This window comes from Ictidomys tridecemlineatus, chromosome 11, assembly GCF_052094955.1.
Source record: "Ictidomys tridecemlineatus isolate mIctTri1 chromosome 11, mIctTri1.hap1, whole genome shotgun sequence".
Taxonomy (NCBI): domain Eukaryota; kingdom Metazoa; phylum Chordata; class Mammalia; order Rodentia; family Sciuridae; genus Ictidomys; species Ictidomys tridecemlineatus.
This window is the reverse complement of record NC_135487.1, coordinates 118,818,830-118,842,168: the sequence shown is the minus strand read 5'-3', so window position 1 is coordinate 118,842,168 and position 23,339 is coordinate 118,818,830. Positions and strand designations below refer to the sequence as shown.

General features: G+C 41.8%; 3 pseudogenes; all 3 read right to left on the bottom strand.

Annotated features, from left to right (window-relative positions):
• Nucleotides 1-4,160: 4,160 nt before the first annotated feature.
• Nucleotides 4,161-7,020, bottom strand: LOC144368709 (autophagy-related protein 16-1-like; annotated as a pseudogene).
• A 63-nt stretch (nt 7,021-7,083) lies between these two features.
• On the bottom strand, nt 7,084-8,201 carry LOC144367790 (myb/SANT-like DNA-binding domain-containing protein 3 pseudogene; annotated as a pseudogene).
• LOC144368708 (poly [ADP-ribose] polymerase 1 pseudogene) lies at nt 8,122-22,838 on the bottom strand (annotated as a pseudogene).
• Nucleotides 22,839-23,339: the final 501 nt, after the last annotated feature.

The window sequence follows — 23,339 nt, the reverse complement described above, 5'->3', positions numbered from 1 at the left end:
ATAGGGTAAAAATGGGAGTTCATAACCCTCTTGAATCAAATGTATGAAATATGATATGTCAAGAGCTTTGTAATGTTTTGAACAACTAATAAAAAAGAAAAAAAGTGCATGAATTGAAATTAAGAATAAATAAGTGGAATGCCATCAAACTAGAAAGCTTCTTTCCAGCAAAGGAAAGAAATAAGTGTGTGAACAGAGAGCCTACAGAATGGGAAAAAATCTTGACCAGCTACTCATCTGATAAGGAATTAATATCCAGAATATACAAATAACTCAAAACACTTCACACAAAAATATTCCAAATAACCCAATCAATAAATGGGCAATATAACTAAATGGAAACTTAACAAAAGAAATACAAATAGTCAAATATATGAGATAATGTTCAACCTCACAAGCAATCAGAAAAACACAAAATGAAAACAAAACTGAAATTTCACCTCACCCGGAAATGGCAATTGTCAAGGATACACAAACAAAAAATGTGGGCAAGGTTGTGGGGGAAAGGTGCACTTGTACATTGTAACTGCAGACTAGTACCATTCCATAAGCAGAATTGAGATTCATCAAAAAACTAGAGATGTAACCATCCTATGAGCATCTTCCCATTCCTAGGTATTTTCCCAAAACTTCTAAAATAAATATACTACAGTGACAGCTTCCTCAATATTTACAGCAGCACATTTTGCAATAGCTAAATTATGAAATCAACCTCAATATTCCCCACAATAGATAAATGAATTTTAAAATTCTGATCATATATATATATATATATATATACATTATATATATATAAAATGTTTGTGTGTATGTGTGTGTGTGAGACAGAGAGAGGGGGGTGGGGAGAGATGCACTGGAGTTCTACAAAACCATAAAAGAGGATGAAATTATGGTGTTTGCGAATAAATGGATAGAAATGAGAATATCATGCTACATGAACTAAGGCAAACACAAAAACTTGAAGCTTGGATGTTTATTCTCATGCTGAAACTAGAGTAAAACAAAGGAAATGGGGAGGGCAGAAAAGGATATTTTACACATAAAGGAAAGAACAGTAATGAAGAAGATTGTGAGGCAGAGTGCAGGGATGGGTAAGGGGAGGCAGTGAAGAATGATTTTTTTTTTAGTTGTAGATGGACACAATATCTTTATTTATTTTTACTGGGTGCTGAGGATAATACCCAGGGACTTGGGCATGAGAGGCAAGTGCTCTTCACTGAGCCACAACCCCAGCCCCAAAAGGAATTCTGAAAAAGTTGTTATATGCACATATAAATATACCACAGGGAACTCCACCTTTATACATAGGTAGAAAGAACCAATCAAATATAAATTATTATATTAGGAAAAGGAAGTCTAGTAGAGTAGATGAAGGATATTTGGGAGAAGGAGGATGGGAGGAAAAAGAGAGAGGGAGAGGGGAAAATCATGAACTGAAATTGCATAGATGTATGAATCCACTGCTACATATGACTGTAAACTTCTAAAGTTAAAAAAAAATGTAATTATTGTAAAATATAAAAAGGCAAAAACAAAAAATTCTATGGAAGTTTGGCTATAGGTGGGAGACATATATTCTCCTGGAGCCTGTTTTTTCCAATTTCATTTATAGTAGGACAGGTTTTACTATATTTTTATAGTTTACACGACCCAACTGGCAAAGTGTGGCACTGAGACTTTAATAGACAAGCTGGGGTTTACACGGCTTAGAGACCTAATAAAGTGCTTCGCTTTTTAGTTGGTCTTCCTTCCACCTCACTAGGCTCTGTCTCATTATTATAGACCTTCCACACTCTCTAGAGTGGCTTCCTTTTCTTCACCTAGGGGGACCTCAGTATGTGGCAAAATGTTCCTGATTCTAAGGAAACGAGGACTGTGAAGAAAGCACTGGGTGGAAGGCACATTTATTTCACATGGTTGACTTTCAGTCCTGCCCCAATCTCTTGCCTGCCTCTTCAGATAAGTATGTTCACCAAATTTCTCTGGCTCTCTTCAATATTCCTAGGTTAATTTGAGTGTTAACAGAGGCCCCACTCCTCAAACTATTGACACATCATTCCACTCTGTGTCTTCTGTTTTGCCTTTTGGGAGCACCAATTGATTCTCCGTCTCCAATCACCTGCATGGCCATATCCTCAATCACTTCTGCTCAGGTTTCTCTAAGTCTGAACCTTGAAATTCTCATGCCAGATATTCTTGGGTCATGTTAGTCCTTATTTTCTCTGGTTGCCCTGAATACTTATTTCTCAGATGATGACCTCGATTGTCAAATAAAAATGGACAATTTCATGGATTTTTAATTGTGGCCTTTAAGTAAGAAACATCTGTGAAGTGCTAAGCACAGTACCCAGCTGGCAGGAACTGCTAAGCATACATCAGGTTGTTGCCTTCCCCTTTTGGAGCTGCCATGGTGGGTGTGGTGTTGAGCCACATCTTCATTTCCTTCTAACACAGTCTTCCCCATCACTGTTTTCCCATGTACCAGCTAAGGTGTAACACCATGGCTCATCCCAGCTCTTCTTGTTCATAGACCCCAGATTCCTGAACTAGAGCCTGGCTCTGACCCGCTCTCCTCTTACCACACTACTTTTTTTGTGATACATAACATTTTGATCAACTTTCATAATACAGGAAGTTTGAGCTCAAGTCCTTCTGTGTGCTAAGTAAGCATTCTACCACTGAACTGCACCCCAGCCTTTGATCAATATTTTAACATATACATATATCACATATATTCATATGTGTATTATATATGTGTGATTCTGTACATATTTAAGTTTCATTGCAAAGCATTGTACTAGACAGCACATAAAAAATTATACTCACAATTGGTTTATAAATTTATACCTAACAAGTTTTAAACTGGAAGTTAAGTTCATTTGGAATACTTGTCCATCAAATTTTTTTTGTTGTTGTTCTAAATAATAGAGACATATCTATCTGACGACTTTTGGTTTTTTATGTGGCATATGCATGCTAATGAGAGGGAAGTCCTGGAACCTTGTGTGGTGAAGGCTAAACTGTGTATGATTTGGGGTGCAGGCTGTTTGTGGTGTCCTACACACTGGTTGTTTTTACTCCCTAGATTCAGTTATTTTCTCTGTAGTTTGGGGTGTTGGCTGGGTTCTCTAACTCTGGTCTTCGACATCTCTTCTTTTTCTTCTCCTGGCTCAGGTACTGTCATTGTCACCAGGACAAACTAAAGGACTTGGACACAATGAAGGAAAATTATTAATGCAAGTAACTGTTGGTCCTCTGTGTGTCATGTGAATTTATAAAATTTTCTGTGCACAACAAAACCTTCAGTCCTGTTCATTGAATCTTCTGTGGCTTCTTCTCATTCTTCTTCTTGCCACAGTTGTCATATTGCTCTGTCTGGGTCATTACCCTGTACACATTCTTTTACTTGTCTGTGCCTTTTCTATCCAGAAAACTTTTCATGTTTATACTATTTGTCCTGAATAGCTCACTTACCAGTGAAGACAAAGTTTGTCTTCTGGCAAGTTTATCATTATGCAGTGATGTAAGAAAGATTATAAAAATAAAGAAATCAAAATGTCTCTATGGGCTTGACCCACCCTGTAATTTGAAGACTGCCTTTCTTGATTCTTGAAAGAAGGTTTGGTTCATAAGTAATTGCTAGGGAGTTTAAAATTAAAGAGACAAGACTCTCATTACCTTTAATACCAGCTCTGAGATGGCTTCTCCTAGCTCCTGCCACCAGCCACCTAAAGTGGTGGCGAGGTTTACAGAAGAGGTGAGAGAGAAAGAGAGAGAGAGAGAGAGAGAGAGAGAAGAGAGAGAGAGAGAGAGAGAGAGAGAGAGAGAGAGAGAGAGAGCGCATGTCAGGAAGTGGGCTTTTATTGGGGAACAAAAACTTCCAGGGAAAGTATCATCCAATGAAGATGAAGGGGGGCAGCATCCCAAGGTCAGGGGTGATGCTTGGGTCTTCAGGGCAGTGGCCAGACATGCCTCTGCAAGGACAAGCCCTCAGACCTGGAAAAGGGTGGGGAAGGCTCTACACAGTTGTTTCTAAGCGTCTCTCACCCAGCCAGGGAGGTAACTCAAATCACGTGCAAGGATGGCCTCCCATAGCTGTGCATCTGGTAGAACTGGATGGGAGCAGCACAGCTGCGAACAAACCTGGACATGTGGGTGTCACTGGCACTGTCATCCAGTGAGAAGAGCTAGAGGGGACCCTGTGGCTCCCCAATGAGGTATGGAAGATCAGAATTACTAGTGTTTCCCACACCAACTGAGACAAGAGCCTGATCCTTGGCCAGGTGACTTGCAGGGTCAGGCTGTTTCAGTATTTTTTCCTCCAAGCCATTAGAGAGCTTAGTCAAAATTCTCAGAAATCCTGTACAAAGGAAGGCCACCATGTTGCATGACATGGGCTCTTCTCTGGAAGGACCTGTGCCCACAGGACAGGACTGTGTGCATCCCTGCTACTCTCCTGAAGGTCATCAATTCTGTGCCCTTAGCATAGATTTGCTGCTTTTGTTCACACTGACAACATGCACACTGGAGAGACACCACACCACAGTGTTGACAGAAGAGCTTCTGGGAGAGACCAGAAGAGCACTGGAGTCAAGACTGTAAACCATACCCAGTGCATTCCAAATCCAGCTGTACCTGCCCAGGCAGAGACTCGTTGACAGCAAAAGAATTCTAGAGAAATTCCCCATGCACTGTAAGTCTGGCTCACTTAGCAGTCGGGCCTCACTGAATCCAGCCTAAGGGAGCAGCTGTGCTGTTTTGAAAGAACCTTCTCCTCTTTCCCTGTGAGCACTATCCAGACATAGAGAGAGAACAGAGAGAGCCCTTGGCCAAGACTGCTACCACATAACTGCAATCAGGCCTGAAGACTCTGGTACAGAGCTGCACTTGAATCCAGGTGCACTGAACCTCTGCTTGAGAGCATTTGTCTGAAAACCAATGATTTTCAGCAAGTCATCATGGGAAGAGCTCAGAAGTTCAGTCCTTTCTGGGTTTAGATCCAAAGCAAAAATCTTCCCCAACAGCTCCATTTCTCACACCACACTCTGACCAGATGTCCCTGAAATGACTTTTCTTGTCAAAAAGTCCACTCATCACACATTGCTCTGTGCAAACAACATCATTGTAACTGAATCCTGCAAATGCTCTCTTTATGCTTTCTTGCATAGATCCCAGAGTTCAAGAGTCAGGTCATGACTTCCTGAGACATCCATGCATTGTCCAGCAGGAAATCAGCAGGGAACACTTTCCCACTATGTCCTGTGAGCATGTGCTATAATCAATAATCATCCACAGTCCAGCTTCAAAATTATTTGAAGTTGTAAGCCCTAGTACTATCAAATGAATCCTAATGTTATATATAACCAACAAGAACCAATAAAAAATAGAAAAAGAAAAAATGAAAATTCAATGCTTGGGGCTGGGGATGTGGCTCAAGTGGTAACATGCTTGCCTGGCATGCATGGGGCACTGGGTTCGATCCTCAGCACCACATAAAAATAAAATAAAGATGTTGTGTCCACCAAAACCTAAAAAATATTTAAAATCTCTCTCTCAAAAAAAAAAAATTCAATGCTTGTAATTCCAGCATTACTACCAGATAGGGAGCCTTTGAACTCATATTTGTCTCCAAATGCTTCCCATAACTTAACATTTCCATTCACCTGTGGCCAGTAATAGGGAACCTGCCCTGAGCTGCACAGGATTAACTTCCCCATCATGTGCATCAAAGACACATAAGGCAGTAGTAGTTGGTACCCTCATATGTTTACCAGAGCCAGGATGAGTGCTCACATTGTCTTGGGGGAGTGGAAACAGAGAGACAGAGCATCTCCTAAAGGTATTAGTGATAGAATCCTGAAGACCTCCAGGGGGCTGTGAGGGTCACTTAGCAGCTGCTCTGCTGATAGCTTGCACAGGGGAGATCTCCTCTGTGTGCTCTGTCCCACCCACAATGATTTCAGTGTCATCATCCTGTTCAATGGGCAGTGGTTCCTTTGTGGCTTCGGCAAGCTCTTTCTGCAGCCAGGCCTGCTGTCTCCTGGAGTCGCTTTCCTTCTCTGCATTGAGGCGGCTGGCTTCCTGGGCCTTGTTGGCCAACTGCCTAGTGACTGGCTCCTGGTTCTCTGCAGTAGTTTTCCTCAGGTTCTCCTCAAAGACAGTAAAATGACCTTCATGGCATCATATTTGTCCTTCAAGGTCTGGTTGGATATGTCAACATTCCATGTGCCACTGTGTCCAGGAACTGCAGGATTATCTCCCCAAAGACTCTCTCTGCATCCAGTTACAGCACCTCAGCTCCTCTGCAAGGTGGCATGTCAGCTGGAGATGCCAGCAACACTGAAGCCTGAAGAAGTGGCATGTTGCCACAGCACCTAAGGGACTCCTATCCTAGTGGAGGCCTGCGACCACAGCATAAGGGGACCAAAGGAGACAGGAAGGAGAGCAGCCCCAGAGATCAGCTCCAGACACAGTTGCTCCCAATGCCATGTCCATTTTGTAATTTTTTGAGATTTACTTTTTTTTTCTTTTTTTTTTTAATTCCAAGTCTTTTTTAAATAAAACAAACATAACAGTGTAGAAACCTAAATAATCATTTCTCCCTCAAAGTTGTTACATCCTTAGTTCCCAACAAAACTCTCTACTATTGGAGACAGTATTTGGAATTCCTCTTTGGGGAAGAGCCTTAAAAGGCAGTTTATGAGCCACATTAGAAACTATCCTTTCAAATGCTGGGCTTTTTGGAAACAGAAAATCCACAGTCAGAGGATGACACTAGAAAAAATGAAAGAGGTGCTGCAGCTTTTGCAGAAATTCCTTAAAGACCTCTAGCAAGTTCTGAGTAATAACACAGCCACTGGAGAAACGGGTGGGCACCCTGCCTGGACAGCCACTTTCAATGGGGAGAGCATTCATTTGATAGAAAAATTCTGTTGTCTGCTTAAAAAAAGAAAAAAATCAGCCACACTCCTTTATAGTCACACTTGCATTTGATTAGAAAAAGATACAACACTCACACATGGTTCTTATATGAATTCTAATTAAGAGACAATACATTCAGAATTATAGCACTCAGATAATTTTCAGAAACTATAACAGCTTCGTTGCCACTTAAGGGGTACATAGGGTGCAGCTGTTTACCTGAATGTATTCTTAAATAAGTGACTACTACCACTCTAATTTTCCTAGTTGTAGCTCTGTTACAGGTTACTGACCGCAAGTTCATGTTCCAGATTTCCTTTGCCAACACAGATTAATTACAAGGGAGCCAACCCCAAAGTCTTAGGGTGAATTGGGAAAGGGCCGGTTAAATGAAGAAACAGGCCATTCCTTGGTAAAAGTTTGTAGTTTTCTTTCCCAATACATCTTCTTTTTATTGAGAACTTCCATTTTTATCCTGTGTTCCTCCTCTGCCATCTCACACTCTCCCTCTATCTGCTGGATTTTGGCCACATGCACCTCATTCATTTGTATCAGCTGCAGTTGTAAGATGGACATTTGTTGATGGTGCATCTTTTTTAAAGCACCTTCCTGAGAGATTTTGCTCCTGTAGTTTTTATTGGCTGTTATTCTGACAGCTGAACACGAGGGTTCAGGTTGAGAGGTCCCCTCACATACCGGAAAATGTATGAACTTTTTCTCATCATCGCACAGTTCTCTATTTGAAACAACAAATGATTCTGGGGCTGCGGCATCACGATGGTACTCGGGCTCCTCCTCGGGCGGGCTCTGCAGAAAGTACAGCTGCCCGGGCAGCATGCTGGCCATCTTCTCCTTCCCCAGGACGTGGGTGCTCAGCAGTGGGCTGACACTTCGCTTCACTTTCTCCTTTCGTGGGCCATAATTTTTTTGGTCCGAGCCTTGGTGTTCTCCCAGCACTTCTTGAGCTGTTTGAAATCCCGCAGCGACACGCTGGGCTGAGAGTTGTATTCGTGGGCAAGCGCTTGCCAGGTCCGCTGCTTGAGGGCGATAGTTCGGGCATCGCTTTTCTTGCACTCCAGCACATATTTGTGCTTTTCTACCAAAGCAAGCAAGATGCTCTTTTCCCACTCTGAGAAGTAGTTGGCAGGTTTTATAATTTCGTTGTTTTGCATTTTCCACTCTGTTTCTCTGGGCAGTTAGCTATCCTGAGGGGGTGGCGCGGCGGCCGCGGAGACCCGGGGAGGGGCCGGCGAGGCGCGAGCGCGGCGGCCTCGACTCCTCTCGCGGGCTGAGTGGCCGGGAGGGCCGCGGGCTCCGGAGCGCCTGGCGGCGGCAGCGCGCCCCCTGCCGGCCGGGCCCCGCCGCGCGCGCCGTGGCCACAAAGCCCGAAGCCGCCGCCCCGTCGCGGGCCACCGCCGCCTGCCGGTCGGTGGACGCCCTTGGGATGACTGAGGTGCTTGCTCAGCAGTAGAATCCTTGACTAGGGTTCACAAGGCCCTGGGTTTGATCACCAGCACTGAAAAAAGTGATACTAGTTATAAGTTTTAATAAAACATTTAAGTGTTGTTTGGGCATTTTGTGACCAGGATCCTTCTGACCTCATATTATGGGTTTGGCTGTATCGTATATCCAGGGAATGCTATCAGAAAACTTTGGATAAGGTTAGTCTTATTTCTTTCTTAAATATTTGACATAATCACCAATGAAGTCATAGTTTTAGAGTACATTTGATATGTTTTTATAAATTTGGTTACTATCACATGTATATATACTTATTCAGATTTTTCACTTTTTTCTGTTTTTTTTTAAAAAATATGTTGTCATTGAATTAAATGTTTTTTTTTACAATAGAACCTTACAGGAAGATACACAATACTACATTATTGTAGTACATTAGGATCTATTGAGATGGTTTTTGTATTTGGTATTGATTATTGCGCTTCTCTCTCTTGCTTGGTCTTGCTCTTTAGCTTTTTGAAGAATCATTTTCCATTTTATTGTTCTTCTTTATGGTGTCATCATTTTCTATTTTATTTTTCCTCCTATCTTTATTATTTCCCTTCATCCATTTACTTTGGCTTATTTCTTTTCTTTATTTGTAGCTTCCAAGGTGGGAGCTCAAGACATCCTTGATTTTATGTGTCTTTTTCTAATGTAAGCAGGTGGACGTAGAAATGCTCTTTTAAGATCTTCTTCATCTACCTACTACTGCTGTTGCTTGGTTGAATCTCAGTTATCCTTCAGCTCAAAATAATTTCCAATTTCCCTTGTAATTTTTTTAACACACATGTATTTTAAAAAGTAATATGCTACTCAATTCCAAAAGGTTTGGTTATCTTTCAGATACTTACAATGTTGACACATAATTTAATTCTGTTGTCAAATAATATACACTGAAAAAAATTCTTAAGAAAATCTTGAGACTCACTTTATATTGTATGAGTTAACTTGCCAACACTGTGACAAAATACCTAAGATAAACAACTTAAAAGAAAGAAAAATATATTTAAGCAAATGTTTTAAAAGGTTAAATCCATGGATTCTTTGCCCCTTTTCTTTGACCTGTGGTGAAGCCAAACACTTTGGTTGGGGTCATGTGGTGGAGCAAAGGTGTTCACATCACAGTGTGTGGGAAGTGAGAGAGCAGAAGAGGTCCAAGTACTTATGGCCTCCTTCCAGGACATGCCTCCAATGACTTTACTTTCTCAAAATAGGTCCCAGTTCCCAAAGTTTCCACCACTCCTAATAGTGCCATCGGTGAGGGACCCCACATTCAGCACTTAAGTATGTGTGGAAAATACAAGATTAAATCTATAACCAAGATGTACCTTACAGTTTACTTTGGTGAATGTTCCATGTAATCCTGAAATGAATGTTTCTTCTCTATCTGCTAGATATAATAATCTAAATACCCTTGTAGTATTTAAATCTTTTATAGCCATACACACTTTTTTCTTTTCTTGTACTTGTTCTACCTTTTACAGACAAATGTTTATAACTCTATATGTGATGGTAGATTTCCTTTAATTCTTGTCATTTTTCTCTACACGTATTTTGAAACCTATATTAGGTGCACACACATTTATGAATTGCATGTTTTCTTAAAATATCAATTATAATTTTAGTCTAGATTATAAATTTAGGACTCTTCTGGTTTAATGTGGTGATGAACAGATGGAGAGGAATTGGTGGGTTCCAGCTTTCCCTTGCTCTCCTCCATTTGCACAGAGCTCTCCTTCGTGACTGCTGCCAGCATAGACCCACAGTGGCATGAAGCCCATACCCAGATATCTGGGTGCAGAACCACAAAGGAATAACTCCCTATGTGAGTCCAGCACTTCTTTCCTTGGGGTCACACTTGAGTTAATGGACATATCAGCTCTATGCATTATCTTCATTACCTTCTCAGTGGTTCTTCTGACTCTCCAACTCCACTGTTCAGTTCCTCTCTCCCACAATTCTTCCTCTAATTTTTGAAAATGTTATTTTCTGAGAAAGTAAAAAATGTAATATTCTAACTGGTATTTATGAAAAAAGAAGGAAAACACACATTAGTATTATCAAGAATGGCATGGAATATCATTAAAGATCCTAAAAATATCAAGAGCATAATATGGAAATTTTATAACATTATGAACTACCCTATCATATAAATTCAAGTGTGGATTCATTTCTTGAAAACCCCAAGCTACTAAACTAACTAAAAATGAAACCATATTAATAATAAAAAATAATCTCTATGTCCATATTAGTTAACAGGGTAATTTTGTTAACAACTAAAAAAGAAACATTATAAAAGTTACAGAATTTTTTTTTCAGAAAATGGAAAAGGAGGAAATATTTCATGATTTATTTTGTGAAGTCAGCATGACCTTAATACAATACTAAAGAGATCCCTGCTTTCTAAAAGAAACTTAACCAAAGAACCCCAGAACCTACATATCAATAACCCTCATGAACATACATGCAAGTTTGTAATAAAGTATTAAAAATTAATTCCAGCAATGTACAAAATGACCAATACAATAAGTGGGTGTAGTTTTTTTTTCTAATGTGAATTCAACTGCATTAAAGTACACACCAATAACTGGTGAGACATTTTTTTTCTGCCTGTGTAAAGATTAGTATTTGGGCCAGGACTGGGAAAAAAGATCCATCCTCACTGAAGTGGGTACATATTATTCAATTCATCCACAGTCCCATAAAAAATAAAGATAGAGAGCTGAGCATGATGGCTCACACCTGTACTCCCACTTCTTGAGAAGCTAAGGCAAGAAGATCTCAAGTTCAAGGCCAGCCTGGAAAACTCAGTGAGACCCTGTCACAAAATAAAATAAAAATGGTTGGAATGTACCTCGGTGGCAGATTGCTTGCCTAGTGTGTAGAAGGCTCTGGGGTCATTCTCCAATACTGCAAAGGATAATAACAACAATAATAATCAAGATGGAGGAATAACTAATTCACTTTGTCTTCTCGACAGTCATCACTTCAACTCTGCAGTGAAAGCTCCCCTGCTTCTTAAGCCTGTGGACTCAGACTGAATTACATCTGGTTCTCCAGCTTTGATGGCATATCATGGGACTTCCTGGCCTTCACAATTGTGGGACAAATCTCATAATGCATCCTTTTATATCTATATATCTTATTAGTTCTCTTTTTGGGGGGAGAAACTCCCTAATTGCTGGGTTAAACCCAGGGATGCCTGACTGGCTCTCTGTAAAATAATCAGTTGTTGTAATTCACTATGTTGATAGTTAAATACTAAGAATACATAATAATATCAGTTGAAATAGAAACTGTATTTGACAATATGTATTGCACTACCCAATTTTAAGACTCACTATAAAGCCACAGTTAACAAGATATTGTACTATGGGCAAAGGGATAAACACATAAATGAAAATAACAAAAAGATTAACCTACACAAAGAGGGCCCCATCAGTATGGTCAATTGATTATTGACAAAGGGGCAAAGGCAATTCATTGAGAACATCTATTGGTGATAAAAAAATAGCATATTAGGAATAGAAGAAAAACTTATCAAATTGATAAAGGATATCTATGAAATGGAATAGCTAACATCACAGTCATCATATTTCCTGGGGAAAACCAAATGCCCTCCCCTCACACTGGTAAAAAGGCAAAGTGGCCACCCTCACCAGTCACATCAGCATTCTATGTCAGTCCTAACCAACGAGATAGTGCAGAAGAAGAAAGGCATCCATTCTGGGAAAGGCAGAGATAAAACTATTTCTATTACAGATGATATGATTGTCCATATAAAATATCCCAAAGTTTCTGGGTAAAAAAACTCCCCAAATATTAAAACTAATGAGCGGGATTAGCTAAATTGTAGGGTGCAATGTACACAAACAAAATTCAAATGTATTTCTATTAATAGAAATATATATAACTAGAAAGCAAACTTTTGAAATCAATACCATTTAAAATGGTTTTCCCAAAATGAAATACTTCAAAAAAAAACATATAAGAGTGTATAAGTGGCAAAGAATTTTAAAAGGATAAACGAACACCTAAATTAGGAGATATAATGTGTTTATGGGTTAGAAGACCCACAGAGTAATAGCTGAGTGATATCTGTACTCACCAGAGGAAGAAAAGCTGGGGCATGATGGAGCCTGAGAAAGGGCTTGCAAATCTAGGGTGACTTGGGACTTGTTCATTACTGTGGTTCCATGCAGTAATGGTGAGCACTCTGGACACTTTAAGTCCAACAATCAGAGTTTAATTCTAGGTGGAACCTTTTGTCTAGTTGGGGTAAAGCCCATTTTCTCTCACTCCTTAAGTGAGACTTGGTTTCCCCTCTGAGTTCTACTTGAAGGGACAGGCAGGATTCAGAACAGGGAAAGAGGCTGCTCAAGACAGTGGCTGCTCCCTGAGTCCTCCATGGTACCCTGCTGCTTGTCCATTCAGCCCTGTCCCCCAGTGATGTCCCCTGGCTCCTCATTAATTCAGGTGCCCGAGGCCACAACCACTGGAAAAATGGATACATCAAATCTGGGTGTCCAAGCTTGGGACATCCTATCCCCAGTGACACTGAGGGCTCCATGCTTGCTGGCACTGGAGGTCTCCACCCCGTGGCCAATGGGCCCTATGACCCTGCAAGACCCCCTCTGTCCTGAGGTGACCCTAAGCCGCTGACCACCAAATCCTTCGCCAGGACACCTGCTTCTATTTAGACCTATTGTCCTATTTCCGTACAAGTAGAAAATACTTGAAATAGGAAAAGGTGTTCCTAGGCTCAGAGGTGGGATGATCAGACTCAGTTTCCAGTCCTGGGTTCAAGCGGTTGGGAGCAGTTCAGTCAGTTACTTAGATTCTTAACTGTCACCCACTTTTGACCTGAAGAACCGCGCGCTGCCGAGTGTCTATTGAGGCCAGTAGGGGGCGCAGGTGCCAGGGTCTTGCGCCTCAGTGTAGGGCATCCCAGCGGAGTTCGTCCTGGGAGAAGGCGAGAGGAGCCTGAGCAGCTCAGGGGCGCCCCCAGCATCGCAGGGTTGCTCCTCGCTTCTGCCAGGCTCTGCTCTGTGGAGGTGCCTTGGAGACCATGAAAAGTTATGGCGATTTCCTCCTCTTCACGGAGAAAGTTAGAAGAGGATTTGAAAAGACCTTCCTGTCTAGTTAAAATGTTCCCCACTTGGCGCTTGACAGGCTTTTCTTTGATTTTTTTTTTTTTTTAAGTTTCCGTAGAAAATGGTTGCTTTTTGGAGGGACGCACTTGGGAGCATCTGAAAAGAAAGAGTTGGGAGCCTTGGATGGTCGTGTAGGGAGGGGATAGCAACAGAAAGGAGAAAGAAGAGGGTCTACCAGCAAGGAGCCAAAATGGTAGTTTTCAGTTGCTGGGTTTGGTTTTTCTTTTTTTTGGGGGGGGGGCGGGGTGGGTGTAGGGGGTGAGTATCAGGGATTGAATTCAGGGGCACTCGACCACCAAGCCATGTCCTCAGCCCCATTTTGTATTTTATTTAGAGACAGGGTCTCACTCAGTTGCTGAGGCTGGCTTTGAACTCCTGATCCTTCTGCCTCAGCCTCCCCAGTTGCTGGGATTATAGGCAGGAGCCACCACTACTGGCAGTTGCTGGGTTTGAAACACCAGATTTGCCCAATATATATGTTTGTCTTGTTTATGGAACATCAAAAAGCTTAAACTGAGCCATAAATGGAAAATGTACCCCCTCACAAAACTGTGAAGGTAGGAAGCCTGCAGTGTCCTATTCTGCCAACCCAGAGGGTCTCTCCTCTCCATATTGCATCTATTAGTATCCTGTGAAGACAGTACCCTTTGGTTTCATTGTCCAGCTGCCTCCACTATCCACTACCAGCTGCAGTTCCAGGGCTAGAGATTGATCCACAGTTGTCCACCCAGTTGTCTTGCTTGGCTAGGCTAAGTGGACACCCTTCCTGGAATCACATATGAAGTGTACTCCTTTGGGGGTAGTGAGCCAACCTCAGGAATACTGATTGATCATGACTTTTATAAAAGAACAGGCAGTAATTAGCAGGCTCTTAAGCTTTTTACAAGAGTGGGACGATGCTGGCAAAGTCACAAGGAATCACATCCTCAACAATTTCATTCAAACCGACCAAGGCATGACTTCCCCTGAATTGAAGCAGGAGTTTTCCCAAGGATCCAGCTTGTTCCTTGTAAGCTTGATCCTGCCTTAGAAGCAGGTAGCCTTTGCTGAGTGGTGGAAACAATAGAAAATTTCAAAAGAAAAAGAACAGTTTTAAGGGAGCTTTTCTCTTGATATTCTCTAATATTTTAGAACAGAACATTTGATGATTAAAAAAAAAAAGCCATGTCCTCAGCCCCATTTTGCATTTTATTTAGAGACAGGGTCTCACTCAGTTGCTGAGGCTGGCTTTGAACTCCTGATCCTTCTGCCTCAGCTTCCCCAGTTGCTGGGATTACAGGCATATCCCCAAAATCAAGGATTCCATCGACTTCCATATTCCCAACTTGTAAATGTGTCCCCAGTCTGACCTCTAACTCTTTTTTCTCCTTTCAGAGTGGAAGTTGGTATTCTTTCTTAGGAATAATTCTCATTTGTTAAACAGTTAAATACCTTCCCATCTCCTCAAGGACTTTATTTTTTCTCTCCTGTAGTGTTCCCCTTTGCCTCATTACCAGCTTTTTTCATCAGTATTTTGTATGCTGGAATCTCTTTTGTCTTAAAAATAAAATTAAATCCATGCCTCAAACGTAAGTTGCACCCAGATTCTGCCCTTCATAGTGAAGCTTGTTGAAAAGGCTAGTTACTCTCCCTGTCTCCACATGCTCTCCTGGTTCCTCCTCTGCCTACTGCAGTCTAATAATCCCTGTTGCCAGGACTCCACTGATGCTGGTCTGGTCAAGATTACCAATGGTTTTCTAATTGTGGAGCCCAGTGACTACATCCTCATTCCTTATACATGACCTGTGTGGCATTTTTCAATCAAACTTTCCCACTTCTCAAAACACTCTTCCCTGGGTTTCTGTGATGCCAAGACTCTTTGTTTCTCCCTTTTTTTCTTCTTTAAGGGAATACTTTCCCTTAAATGTAGTTGTTCCTTGAGACTCCGTCTATTTTACCTCTTCTCTGCTCACACTATCAAATTCTCCCTAAGTGGTCTCATGCGTTTTCATGATAATTTCCTTCTGAAATCTGGGCTCCATATTTATATACCCAGCTACTCTCTCCACTCATGCCTCAGGGTGATTCTCATATTTCTGGCTTGGGAAACGAGGTGAATGGGAAGATAACATAAAAAAGAAGCAAGTTTAGGTGTAGTTAAGTTTGATTTGGGACATGCTGAGTTTGAGGTTCCTGTGTTCAGGAGCCGTGTAGGCAGAGCAAGACTGAAAGCAGATTTGGACATCTTTGAGGTGGTTTGTATTATGGAAAGATTTGGGGGTATTCTTGGTCTGTCTGCCTGTGGATTCATCTCAGACCATTTCATTTATTTTGTTTTGTTTGGCAGGACAAAGGATTGAACCCAGGGTTACCGTATTACTGAGATATAACCCGAGTCCTTTGTATTTTTTGTTTTGAAAAAGGATCTCATTAAATTGCCAGAGCTTGCCCTTGGACTGTAATCCTCCTTTCTCAGTCTTTCTGGTAACTGGCTTATAGGTGTACACCACTATACCCAACTCAGACCCTTTTATTATAGGGTTTTCCCCTAGCCTGAACCCCCTTTTCTTCTGAAACCCCCCTCCTTATTTAACTAATTCATACTCCTATATTCAGACCTCAATTTAAACATCAGTTTTTAGAAAGCCCTTCACTGAGGCCCAGACTACTTGAGAACCTGAGGTTCCCATTACCTGTACTCACAGTCCCTCCCTCTGTCCTGATAGTCATAACATTTGATTGTTACTACCTGGTCAATATCTCTTTCACCCCCACTGAGAGACCAGGAGCTGCATCTGTCTCCTTCATTGTTCAGCTCTGCATTTCTCTTATCTAGGAGGGCTGGCACTTGTTTGCTGAATAAAGGAAAGAATGAACCAAAGAGTCTGCAGCTGGGCAGGACTAAAGACTTAATTAAACAGAGCTGTTTTTTCCTTCCATTTAAGTTACTGATAAAATTATTAAACAGCCTGGTGTGGTGGCACATGACTGTAAACCCAGCTATGGGTGTGCTGGGGTGGAAAGATCACAAATTCTGGGCCACCTGGGTGGCTTGGTGTGACCTTTTCTCAAAATGGAAAGTAGGGGTGTCTGGAGATGTGGGGATGGAGCTCCGTGGTAGAATGCTTGCCTGGCATGCATGAGGCCCTGGATTTGATACCACCAAAATAAACTTTTTAAAAAGTAAAAAGGGCTGAGGATATAACTCAGTGAGAAAGGGCACCTACTTTTTTTTTTTTTAATCCACTCAAGCAGGAACAAACTTTATTTCCAAAACTCCTTTGAACACCACACATGTAGCCTTCTCCTGGGATACACCACACCAACAGGAAAATCCCTCCTCCTGAAATCCCTCCTACCACACTTTCCCAAACAATGGGAACTCTCCAGGAGTCCTGCAAGAGCTCCAAAATAACAGGCTTAGGAGGACAGCAGGGGTCCAATGTCCAATTGAATGCACATCTTAACATAATCATTATCTCAATGGCTTGCTGGCATCACCTTTCAACCAAAAATGCTACTTCATTCCTACTTGGCTATGGCTCTTAGCAAAGAGGTTTAAAATAAAGGTTAAGGCTGGGGACATAGCTCCATGGTAGAGTGCTTACCTAACATCAGGAAACCCTGGGTTTTAATCCAGCTCAGCAAAAAATTAAAAATAACACGTACAAATTACTAGTCTACCTCCCTATGCCCACCCCACCCCTAGGGTTCTGATTTAACAGATTAAGTATAGGGCCCTGACCTTTTTTCCTAACAAGTGCTCCCAATAACTCTGATGCTATGGTTCACAGATCATGCTTTGAGAAATGTCAGTACCTGTAATCTGGCTTCTCAACCCTCAAGTCATGAAACTAAGCTCACCTTGGTTACCAGCAACCTCTGTGCAGCCAAAACTGCAAAACATTTCCAGTTTTCTTTCCTTGTCTTACTTAACATTTTCCACTTGAACACAGGGTGAGGTAAGTGAGGCAGGATCTCAGGTGCAGAGACAGATCCTGTTTTTATGTAAAATGTTGATATTTGATTTATCATGAATTTTATATTAATTTGATTATTTTAAATATTGCACTGAAATATGATTTTATTGCTGAGGTGTTTTTTTTTTTATTTTGGTGCCCATAACAGAGATGATTTACCACTGAGCTATATCCCCACCCTTTTTGGGGGCATGGGGGGGGGGGGTCTTGCTGTGTTGCAAGGACAAGCCTCAGGTTTACAGTTCTCCTGTCTCAACTGCCCAAGTCACTGGGATCATAGGTGTCTGCCATTGCACACAACTTTGGTGCCCCTTTAAATTCGAGATCCAAGGCAAGTGCTGTGCCTCCTTCACCTCATCTAGTCCAGCCTGATGGCCTCTGCCCCTTCTCAGCTCTCTTCTTCTAGTCCTTCTTCTATTGCTATTTCTCTGTCTCAGCTGTAGAATTTCCTCCCACTCCTAAATGTTAGTGTTTCCAAGGATTCTGTGTCCAGCCCACTTCCTTTCTTACTCAGTCATTGCACTTGTGCTAGGCATCCTCATTCTTCCCCATACCTCAGGTGCTAGTAATAGTGCCTTACATTTAGTGGACATTCAGCTAATGCTTATGCAATGACTGGATGAACCAGGCCTTAAAGGTACAGCTGTAGATTCACTTTCTATAGCCAGAATTATGTATTATTTCCTAACTTTGGGAGGTAGGGGGAGTACTGAGGACTGACATTTATTATAGGTAAGAAAAAATGAACTTGGAAAGATTGAATAATTTACTAGTAAATAGGAATGGATCTGTCTGACCCAAAGCCCATAGGCCATCTATTGTACTCCAGGATCTCCCACTAGGTAGGCAGTGCAAACCCACAACTCCACCTGCAACACCATACAGGGAGACCACCCACATCAGCAGCCTCGCCCACTCCCTGTGTCTACAGGTAGAAAGGCCTGGCAGGAAGAACCTGGGCTAGCCTGCTCAGGTTCAAATCCCAGATCCACCAGTTACCTTTGGTAACTTCATGTTATACTCATGGAGTAAATGGAAATACTGACAGTGAGCACCAGAGAGCTGCAGTGAGGATTATATGAGACAATTCAAGCAAAGCAGTTAGCACACTGCCTAGTACTTGTTATCTACTGCTGATACTATGGCAACCTTCTAGAACTAAATAATGAAAATAATAGACCCAAAATATGTATAGCAAGTGACTATGAAAAGAAGACCAGTCTAGTACAGAGAGAAAAGATGGTGACAAAAGTTGGTTGGCCTAGCTGGTCACTGAAGAAAAGGAGAATGCACTGAGTCAGGAACAGGGCAGAGGATGGGGGAACAGGGAAGGGATAAGGTAGGGATAAAGAGACTTCCATGTGGCTGATAACCTGGCCCCCAGCTATGGTGGCAACATGCAGGGGAGCCTAGCTCTAGAGCAAATGATGCTTTTGCAGTAAAGAGCCTTTCCTAATGAACCAATCTGTATTTACTTCTATTGGCATCCTGGGAACCAGGGTGCAGCAGAGACAATTTGACTCATTTCCCCACCCTTCCCCCAACAAAGCATTATTACATCCAACCCATTACATTAGCTCTTATCAGTCTTGGAAGCTCTCAGTCATCCTCCATGAGCTGTAATAATTTCAGCTAATATCTTAAAGTGTTCAAAGAGCCTGTGATATGTTATGAGCCTAGTAATTGTTGACTGGTTCCCTTTCTATTGTGGCTTGATTTTATACCTTGTATCCAAGCTGACACGTGCTCTGGGTGCTATATTATGATGAGACTTTTTGCAAAGGCTGATTTTTAAAAATAAACATTAAATATTGAGGCTGTTTTAAATCAAAGTTTAATTTTTCTACCATCTCTTGTTATTCTTATTAGGAAGCCATGCAGTTCTTCATAAGGATAGTAACCTCTAGTGTAAAACTTTGAGCAAGTACACAATTGAGAATTAATTAGGAAGTTAAAATCTAGGATTGGGCCCAAAATAATGAACTATACTGAGACGCAAGAGTGCAATGATCATGGCTTAGAGAGACTTGAGAAATGGACCCTCAGCTTTTTCCATGCACCTTTGATTGATGCAAGCATCCTTGCTCCCAAGGGAACCTGTCAGAGCCAAGTGGCTAAACTATCATGGAGGAACTTCCTGGATAACAAGGAATGACCCAGCACCTATCCTCTGTGTGTTGCCCCTTCCCCTTTAGCTCCTCTCAGAGTAAAGGGTGCACTCCAGCTGCTTTGTTATCCAGGACCTGAAGGGTTACCCAGAACCAGGCACAGGATCTATTTCTCTAGGGAAAACTACCCTGAAAAGCATTCTTTGACTTGTGGTTCAGCTATATCACTTTACCTATGTTTAGAAAAGCTTTTCAGGTCAATTGGCATCTTCTTATCAGCTGTGGGCAGGTAAGATCCACTCTAGAGAAATTCCAGTCTCTCGTGGTATCCTGGGCATTCATACCACATGGGATTCTAGGTATCTGTAGGTGCACCCTAACCTTCCAGATGGGCCCAGATGTAGTGTCCCCTGGAAGTCTGCTCCAATAACTCCTCCATCCCATGTTCCTCATTGGCCCTTTACTAGTTAGTATCCTTTTGATTGAGAATTACAGAAAAGTAATTCCTGCTACACTCAGGAAGAAGAGATTTATTGGATTGCTTAACTGAACCACCCAGAGGTGGAAATACATATTTCAGACCTGACTAGACCCAGGGGTTCAAACACTATCATCAGTATTTGGTCCCACCCTCCCTCTTTCCCCTTAAGGTCTCCATCTGACCTCTATATTTCAGAGGCTCTGTGAGCTGGGGTTCCCAGGAGCTCCAGACATGCACCTTATAACCCAGCTATGCTGAAAAGAAACCAATCTTTTACAGGGGTCCCAAGAACATTCTGGCTTTTGAGCCTCATTGGATCAGCTTAGGTCACATGCCTGGTTCCAGACCAATTTCTATAGCCAGAAGGATGACGTACCTGTCACCTGTTTACCCCACTAAAATCACATGACCAAGAATGGAGTAAGCATGAGTCCCCAAGGGACAATCAAGGTGCTATTACCAGCAGAAGGGGAACAGAGGCTGGAAAGCCCCAAATAAAGAGATGTCCACTTCCTGCTAGAAGGAAGAACATCCAAAGTATCATAACACTTTACCTATAAACGTTTCTGGGATAGGTGGCAAAATATGTGAGGAAAGGCACTTAGACTCCCTTAGGAGGTCAGTGTCAAGGAATTTGTCAAATGTTTTGTTTCAACTCTTCTACTCCCTGGACAGTAATTGGATAGAATTTCTTGAGGTCAGAGGTGTCCTAAATCAGAGGTGTCCTAGAAATTCTTATCAATTACTGTGGGAGCTGGAGTTGAAATCAAGGAAGAGGGCAAGAAAGATCACTTCTTCCTTATTCAACTCAGAGCTATGTGGGTACTGTGTGTGATGAGGTGTCCAGGGCTCCCTAGGAGCCTGGTTAAATGCTGGCAGTACCTGCCACTTCTATTTGGGGATTTCCAGCCTCTGTTCCCCTTCTGCTGGTAATAGCACATTGATTGTCCCTTGGGGATTCATGCATCCTCCACTCTTGGTCATGTGAATTTAGTGGGGTAAACAGGTGACAGGTTCATCATAGGACTGATGCACAAGCAAGCATTTCATACATGGCTCAATTAGCTTCTGTCCATATCACCACCAGAAGACCAGACAAGATTTTTTTTCTAGCTGGGCACAGTGGTGCACATCTGCAATCCCAGCAGCTCAGGAGGCTAAGACAGGAGGATCACAAGTTCAAAGTCAGCCTCAGCAACTAAGCAACACCCTGTCTCTAAATAAAAATACAAAAAAGGAAAAGAGAAAGAAAATGTATGTAACCACCAAAAACTATTTGTGTTTTTAGAGTTCTGGTTTTGAGAAACATAATAGGCAAATGATCACTGATGATGTTGACAAATATTATTAATGGTAGCATTTTTAGTATGAAATTAGTTTTTATATTTAGCTCAAAATGAATGCATCACACATTGCCAGAATTAAAACTAAAGATGAACACTTAGAGAAAAGGGTGGAAACACATTGTTGAGCAAATTACAGGCAAGTGCTGTAATTTGGCTTGTTTTTTTTTTTTTTTTTTTTTTTTTTTTTAAACAGGACTAGTCTAAGCAAACAAAACAAACCAAAAACCTCTCCCCCACTTTCCCTCTACTGTCAGATGTATCTGTCAGGACTGTGTCTGGCTAGATAGAACCCTCAAACCCTCCAATGCAACATTAAACATAAAAGAGATTTGAAAAATTGAGAAAAACCTTTTAACCTGTTCATGTAAAAACCCTTTCTAAGGAGATTTGGTAAAGGTAACATCCATTGGCAGCTTAGTTGAGGTTTCTGCTGGGTGTGTTTGTGCATGAGCACACAGTTAATTCAAATTAGAGTCACCAGGGTGCAACTCACATCTCTGTTTCCCACAGAGATGTGTTTAAGTTGAATTTCAGTTTCAGTACATATTTCTTATTTACCTAAGCAATATCAAAGACAATGTATTCATTGTACAGTAGGCAGGTGTGGATAACACCTTATGAGATCCCAGTCCTTTATACTCTCCCGAGTATTACTAGCCGAAAGATCAGGGATAGTTTTGCCCAAATCTTTTGACACTCTGCTTTCCCTGCGGTAATTGGGTGATATGTGAAGCATGCTTCAGTTCATCCATGTTCCCCAGGACAACTTCTCCCAACAAGATTTAGCCTATCTGGTCTCCCTGAGATGTGCGGAAGTAGTAGGTACTCTTTGAGACAATATCAGCAAAAAATATCCCTTTGCCAAACATGTAGCCTGTCACAGGTGCTTCAGGCAGGGCTATGCCTAGAAGGGGACCAGGATCCCAGCAAAGTTGGTGGTCCTGCACCTGTGCCACGCAAACATCGATTGTGAAGCTACTTAAAGGGTTTGTAGTGTTGGCTCTCCCCTTTGCACTCTACCTTAGAGATATCCAAACTTCCACGTCATAGGCATTGTGCCTGTGTGTTCCTAACATACTTCCTGATGATCTCTGCTTCTTCAGAGTCTTTGTCAACTACCTTAATGTCACTTTTGAGCTTCTTGTAGTTGAGATCAATGGGGTCCTTGCTACTGTCATCAGATCCACGCCTAAGCCAACTGCAGGCCATCCCAATGTCCAGGAAATTGTCTGGCATTTGTACTTTGGCCTGCACACTGTCTGCATTGTTCAGGAGCAGGACTTTCTCATCCCAAAGTCAAGGGGCATCAGGGTGTAGAAGCAATTTGGTGGGGGTTGGGGAGGTGTATCTGGGATTGAATTCAGGGGCATTTGACCACTAAGCCACATCTTCAGCCCTATTTTGTATTTTATTTAGAGAAGGGTCTTACTGAGTTGCATAGCACCTTGCCCTTGCTGAGGCTGGCTGGAACTCCCCATCCTCCTGCTTCAGCCTCTTGCACTGCTGGGATTACAGACATGTACCACCACACCCAGCCTGCACATATAAGCCAAAGAGTTTTAAATTTTCTTTTAAGTAGAGTTCTGTTTGGTGACAAGTTAACACTCCCACTAAATGAAATGAATAGATTTTAAATGGATATTAAAGAAAAGGCTATCCTGTCTTCAAGAAAGTATATAAACTTCTCCAAAAAACATACAATTTAAGACATGTCAAGTACAACCCACTGACAGTAAAATCTGATACTCTGTACACCTGCAGAGTTACACATCTGAATGACAATAAGCCTCCAAAATTAAAAGGCTGATGCTTGCTGAGTATCCAAGAAGCCTTCCAACAACACAAAACAATTCCCACTAATACTGCACAAC